Below are 7,420 nucleotides of genomic sequence, written 5' to 3' on the forward strand. Positions count from 1 at the left end.
ACAAGAAACTGAGACAATACAAATTACCTTGGTTAACACTACCCTTGGGGAGAGCTGCTTGCCTGTGAGGTTCCATCTTTTCATAATGACTCCCCTCTCTGTTGGGCAGCCATCTTGGGCAGGTCCAACCTACCTCCTCTTTTCACCACCTTCCATGGTGTGCCGCCTGTCTGCTGGGCAGTGTTGCAGAACTCTCTGTCCCTCAGCCTCCCCACAACCCTCCTTTTCCAACAGAAAAGTACAACAGTCATTGACACTTAAAAGTCCATTTACAAGGCACTTCCACTTCTCTCCTGCACCCAGAAACAGGCTGAACGTCATCCATGTCCTCCACTGCAGTTGAACAGCCTCATGTAACTGACAACCTCTTTGACACTCAGAAGAAGCTGGTGACTGGGTGCACTCATAGACCACTCTAGTTTTCTAAGAATCTGTGATTGTAAAGAAGAGTCTAAGATTCTCAACTCCTAAACCCAAGGGTCAACTAAAGAAGCCATATTTCCATTTGAATGGTGCCTTCTGGAGACAATTCCCCCACCTTTGTAGGAACCTGTTAGTCATCTACTAGGTGGAAATTTTAGGCCAGGTGGAAAGCTGCCTGGTTAGTGGGAAAGCAACAATGGTTTTAAAATTTATTGAGTGTTATCATGTGCAAACACTCTGCCAAACATAATACCCATATTAGCCTCTTCAACCCTTCAGGATATGGGTGCCTCAATACATTTTTCCTTCACTTTGCATTCAGTAAAAAATGACTTTATTACTTTTGGTATGCAATTCTCAGGTTGAGTTTTTTAAGTTTTTTGCATATTGATGAAAAGATTATGATTACTCCACTGAATTGCCTTTGCATTATCAAAAATGAGTTGGTCTCATTTGTGTCCCTTTATTCTGTTCATTATCCTAAATGTTTACCTTTATACCAATACCACACTGTCTTGGTAACTCTCGCTCATGTTAAGTGTCAAAATCCAGTACTTAAGTCTTTCTTTTTTTAAAAATTTATTTATTGTCTAAAGTTTTACACATGTCTCCTTTTTCCCTGATTGACAACCCTTCTCCTCAGCCATTCCCACCCCAGGCAAGCCCCCACTGCCCCAGTATTGGTGTCCATTGGTTATGCTAATATGCATGCAAACAAGTCCATTGGTTGTATCCCTACCATTTGTCTCTGGATCTATTCTTGTTCATCAAATTAGGTTGATCATTATATTCCACATATGAGTGAGATCATCTGATATTTATCTTTCTCCGACTGGCTTATTTCACTTAGAATAATGCTCTCCAGTTCCATCCATGCTGTTGCAAATGGTAAAAGTTCCTTCTTTTTTATATCGGCATAGTATTCCATTATATAGATGCACCACAGTTTTTTAATCCACTCATCTGCTGATGGGCACTTAGTTTGTTTCCAAATATTAGCTATTGTAAATTGTGCTGCTATGAACATCGGGGTTGCATATATCCTTTCTGATTGGTGCTCCTAGTTTCTTGGGATATAGTCCTAGAAGTGGGATTACTGAGTCAAATGGGAGTTCCATTTTTAACTTTTGAGGACACTCCGTACTATCTTCCAGAGTGAATGCACCCATCTGCAATTTCCACCAGCAATGCATGAAGCTTCCTTAAAAACATGGAACACTTCACGAATTTGCGTGTCATCCTTGCACAGGGGCCATGCTAATCTTCTCTGTATCATTCCAATTTTAGTATATGTGCTGCCAAAGCGAGCACAACTACTTAAGTCCTTCAAGATTATTTGGCCATTCTACATATTTTGCATTTCCATGTATATGTTAGAGCCAATTTGTCAATTTCTATAAAAAAATTCCTCAAATTTTGACTGGAATTTCATTAACTCTCTGGATCAATTTGGGAATGATGACATCTCACCAATATGAGTTTTTCAACTTATAAGTATGGTTTAAATCTCCATCTGTTTAGCATTTCTTTCTCTCAGTAAGATTTTATATTTTCAATATGGGAGTTTTGTATTTTTGCTAAAATTTTCCCTAAATAGTTTTATGCTACTTAAATGGCATCTTTGAAATTCCTTTTTTAAAATTCTTTAGTGCTAGTATATAGGAAGACAATCTTAGTATATTAATCTTTTATTTGGCAAGCTTGCTAAATTGACTTGCTAGTATTAGTAGGTTTTATTATTGTTTTGGTAGAGTGCTTGGTATTTTTTACATATACGATCATGCCATTTGTGAATAAAAACCATTTACTTCTTGTCTAATCTGTGTACTTTTAAGTTTTTTTCTCTTGCCTTATTCTCCAGACTAAGACCTCCAGCACAATGTTTAGTTTAAGTGTTAAGAATAGATATCCTTTCCTTGTTCCCAATTTTAGCCTTTGATCTTTAAGTGTAATTAAAGCTGCATGTTTTCTGCTAATATGTTTACTGATGATGAGCACTATTTTTTTAATATATTTTACTGATTTTTTACAGAGAGGAATGGAGAGAAATAGAGAATTAGAAACATCAATGAGAAAGAAACATCAATCAGCTGCTCCTACACACCTCCTACAGGAGATATGTCCGCAACTAAGGTACATGCCCTTGACTGGAATCGAACCTGGAACCTTTCAGTTCGCAGGCCAACGCTCTATCCACTGAGCCAAACCAGTTAGAGCAATGATGAGCACTATTTTTAATGCTTTCCTTCCAGTCATGGAATGAGTTAGCATAAATATTTTCGTACATTTTTAGTAATTTAGGGAAGCGGCTAGCTTCTCACCTTGTCCATTCCAAGTCATCCTTAACAGAACTGACTCCACCTGTGAAGAAAAAGTCCATAATGTGGCAGACAGCTGCCTGCTGGGATTCGGAAGCAGTGGCCTCAAAGATTTAGTGAATACAAGGTATTTCAAATAATAAAAAAAAAAAAAGATAGGGTTGGAAATAAAATTAAGGAGTACTTTCTCTCAGACCCTGTGTGAGGCTTTTTATGTGTGTGTCCTCTCCACTTCTTTTTTTATCAGGGCAGTCAGAACTTTTATTTATTTATTTATTTCTATTCATCCTTACCCAAGGATATTTTTTTCATTGATTTGTTAGAGAGAGAGGGAGGGAGGGAGGGAGGGAGGAGAGAAAGAGATAAACATCAATAGGAAAGAGATACTTCAGTTGGTGGCCTCCTGCTCTTGCCTGGGCCGGGCTCAGGATTGAGCTCTCAATTCAGGCATGTGCCCTTAACCAGGAACCAAACCTGAGACTCTTCTGTGTGTGGGCCAATGCTCTAAGCATTGAGGACACCAACCAAGGCCAGAATCAGAACTTTTAAATAATTCTACAGACAATCCCTGACTTACGATGGTTCAACTTACAATTTTCAACTTTTACAACGGTGTGAAAGCCACACATTCAGTAGAAACTGAACTTGGAATGTTAATTGTGGTCTTTCCCAGGCTATAAAAACACGGCACAACACTCTCTCATGATGGTGGGCATGAGGTGATTTTGCCTAACTGTAGCTCATGTGAGTGTTCTGAGCATGTTGAAGATAGGCTGGGCTAGGCTATGAGGTAGGTATTAAATGCATTTTGACATAACAATATTTTCTGCTTATGATGGGTTTATTGGAGCCCCTGTGTTCCTCCATCTTCAGCAGGAGGAATGAAGTGCTCCAAAGCTTTTCTAATCACACCGCACAGGCTGGGCTCCTGGGCTGCCTCTCGTTGCTACTGCAGGGACCCAAACATGGTGCTGTAACTGATTCTCCAAGCAAGGGAGGAACAAATGATTTCCTCTCTTGCGGTGATTTTTGACCTAAAAAATGTTTCATTTGTTACCACCATATAATAAGAATATGTAGTCGCCAGACAGTCCTAATATATAGCTTGTGTATAGAATCTATTCAAAAGACTCCCCGCCTAAACTAGATGATATTTTTCCATTGTATTTCCAAGGGGTGCACTTAGAGTCTTTCTGTCCAACCCAGTTTTCTGATGAAGAACAGAGGCTTTGGGAGGCCACGTGGCCTGCCCAGGTTTACACAGTCCGTTACTGACCAATCTTGGACTGGAACTCATTGTTCTAAAAACTCACATACCTTGTCATTTTTACTAGGACTAGCATAACTATTAAACCCACTTACGTCATCATTATCCAGTCTATCACAGTTTTTCACTGACCAAACTCAAATGTTTCCATTCCAAATATCTTGAGACCTAATCTAGTTACTTAGAAATTATATTAAATTACATTTTTAAGCACAACCCTCTTGCCTTAAAAAGAACAAAAGATGAAGTATGCACCATGAAAAATTTGGGGGGAAAGTTGAAAGGTGTTCATGTAGAACAATAGATGTTTTTTGCAAGTTATTGTAACATACTGAACACAGGCTACACAGAATGTAATCAAATTTTCTTCTCTCTGTACATACCAGGTAAGTGGTTATTTAGGCTGGACGAGGCCATAAAAATGGGTGCTCTAACTAGATACAAAAGTCTCTCATTCAGACTTTTTATCATTTAATTCTCAAAATTCCATTTTTTTAAAAGAGTCACAATGTCTAATCTTTATGTATAAATCAGTCAGTTAGGAAAAAAGAAGAAACCACACTTCTTCATTTGATAGAGATATTGTTTGGGGATTAAAATAATAATAATAAATAATAATAATAAAGAAGAAGAAAAAAAAACACAAAGAAACAGAAATTGAGAAGCCCTCCCAGGAGTTCAGATTCAGACCGCAGTTAATAGGACATTTACTGCCACCAAGTGGTTTGCTAAATCCACTTAATTCTGTAACTGCTATTTCTAACATTCTCCCCAAATATCAATACTTTTTCAAAGCATCTGTTTTCAGTTTAAATGAAAATGCCATGAAACTTTAGACAGGGAATGCTGAAAACTTATCCTAAATGGACACACTAACAAGTTCTTAATTGCTGGGTGGGAAAGTGTGGTAAATCTTTATTTGCTTTTTCTAACCTTCTTTTATTGAAACAGACAAGAAACTAGGGTGACGAAAATGCTTTTACTCAACACATGGGAAGGCAGTGTCACTGCTGATAAACAAAGGGAAAATCCCTTTGGAAACTACAAATGTTTAATGGAAACATTTATATTCTTTGAATGGGGTCTGATTTCTAGTATTGTTTTTACGAAACACATGGTGAAGTTAGTACTGCTGCCATGTCCTACCCCATCCCCAACTCTCTACCTTTTGGAGGTTCCTGGGGAGTATTTAGAGAGTGGGTCTTTAAAGCCGCAGGAGATTTTATCCAGGTCATGATACCTATTTGGATAGCATGGGAACTAGCTCACAATGGACATGCAGAGCAGAGCTCTCATGAAAGATCACTTCTTCCTATTGCAGCATTTCCCATCACCACACCCAGCTGTCAACAAGCAGTTGACATTAGAGCCAAGTGCAGGAGTGGAAATGCATCATGAAATAACTCCAGCACCTGCTGTCACCTTGGCAACCGGAGGTATGGTGTTGGAACAAGCCAGCCAGCCAGCCACTGTGATCTTTGACCTTGGCTCATTGTCCTAGGAGTCTTCTTGAAGCTTTTATTTAGCTTTTAGCATCTTGTTCAATTTAATCTGATAATAAACATTAATTGTTGGGCCCAAACTCTGCATGCTTACTAAGGCAGTGTTTCTCAATATGACAAATGACCACCTATGCCAATTTCTAGGGCCCCATCCCAGATCTACTTAAACCTTCAGAACTCTGAAATTTAGCAAGTACTCCATGTGATTCTTATGCCCTGAAATTTGGGGGTTACTTATCTAAGGGGGTCAGAGAAAAGTGGTTCCCAAATGTTGCTACTCAATAGGACAATCTAGGGATCCCTTTAAAAATATTTTTGCCTGGTTCCTCCCCACAGATATCTGGATTGGTATGGATGTGGCCTGGGCATTAGGAGTTTTTAAAACTCTCCATAAATCTAATACGTAAAATAATTTAGGAGCCTGTCATATGTAAAATAATTTAATATGTAAAATAATTTAGGATTCTATTGATAGATCATCACCTGAGGACTATTTAACAGACAAGGAACTAGCAGGTGCCAATAGGTAATAACATTGCCAAACTCTGCAGCTGTCTTTGACTCTAACTGCTTATGCCATTTAACCAGGATATTATTTAACCCTAATAGTTTCATCAGTGTCAACTGAACACCCTTAGCAGAAGCTTTGAGACTTTGAGTGTGCTGCCCTTGGTTTCACATTAATTTCAAAAGAATGCAGGGTATTCTTGTCTGTGGCTCATGTGGGCTAACTCAGACCTGCAGCTAATGGAAGAGGGTGTGAACTGGTGGTATCGGGTCTAGCAATAATTAATGTCGTTTTTTAACATTGGTTTAAAAATCTTGCTTGGCGTTGACTTGTATTGACATAACTTTCAAACACGTGGTATCTACAGAATGTGTGAAGTGCAATTAACAAGTTTTGCTTGAAAAAGTTTGTGTTTGGTTTGGTTTTTGTTGCAAAACTAGGGCTAAGAAGATGGCGGATGAAGAGCATATTCGGCACTGCATGCTTTACGAGTTCCAATTAGGAAGAAAAGCAAGTGAGGCTGCAAAAAACATCTGTAGTGCTCTTGGTCAAGATGCAGTTAGCGCCAGAAAATGCCAGCGTTGGTTTGAGAAATTTCGCGAGGGAAATTTTTCGTTAGATGACAAGAGTGGTCGAGGCCGTGTGTCCAATTTTGATCAAGAAGCTCTTCAAGCTCTTTTGGTGCAAAATCCTCAAATTACCCAACAAGAGCTTGCGACAACTTTAAATTGTTCACAAAAAACAATTTCCAATGAATTGCGTGCACTTGGCAAAGCCCAAAAGTTTGGAAAATGGGTTCCTCCTGAGTTGACCAACAACAACCATAATCAAAGAGTCACAATTTGCAGTTCGCTCCTCTCTCGTCAAAACCGTTTGCCGTTTTTAGAGCAAATTGTTACCGGAGATGAACAATGGTTGCTGTATGTTAATTTGAAAAGGCGGCCTCAGTGGTTGGACAAAAATGAGGCTCCGCAGCCCACGCCAAAACCTGACTTGCATTGGAAAAAAGTGATGTTGTGTGTTTGGTGGAATTTTAAAGGAATTCTTCATTATGAACTTTTACCATCTAACCAAACCATTACAAGTGCAGTGTATAGTGCCCAATTGGAAAGGTTAGCCCAAGCTTTAAGAGAAAAAGAACCCGCGCTGATTAATCGGAAGGGCGTAATTCTTCACCATGATAACGCACGACCGCATACTGCAAGAATCACTGCTGAAAAACTGCGCCAGTTGGAATGGGAAGTTCTCCCTCAACCTGCATATTCTCATGATATTGCCCCTTCCGATTCCCATTTGTTTCGTTCTTTGCAAAACTTTCTTCTTGGAAAAAAATTTAATAATGAAGAATGCCTCAAAAATGCATTGACCGAATTTTTTGCATCAAAATCACAAGAATTTTACA

At 38.9% G+C, this 7,420-nt stretch overlaps 1 non-coding gene across 1 annotated transcript; it reads right to left on the minus strand.

Moving 5' to 3' along the window:
* Positions 1-1,627: 1,627 nt before the first annotated feature.
* Positions 1,628-1,734, minus strand: LOC118730940. The gene has a single exon (XR_004991668.1). It is a non-coding gene; the product is annotated as a U6 spliceosomal RNA (small nuclear RNA).
* Positions 1,735-7,420: the final 5,686 nt, after the last annotated feature.

The sequence above is a fragment of the Pipistrellus kuhlii genome, unplaced genomic scaffold (genome assembly GCF_014108245.1).
Source record: "Pipistrellus kuhlii isolate mPipKuh1 unplaced genomic scaffold, mPipKuh1.p scaffold_m20_p_3, whole genome shotgun sequence".
Taxonomy (NCBI): Eukaryota; Metazoa; Chordata; class Mammalia; order Chiroptera; family Vespertilionidae; genus Pipistrellus; species Pipistrellus kuhlii.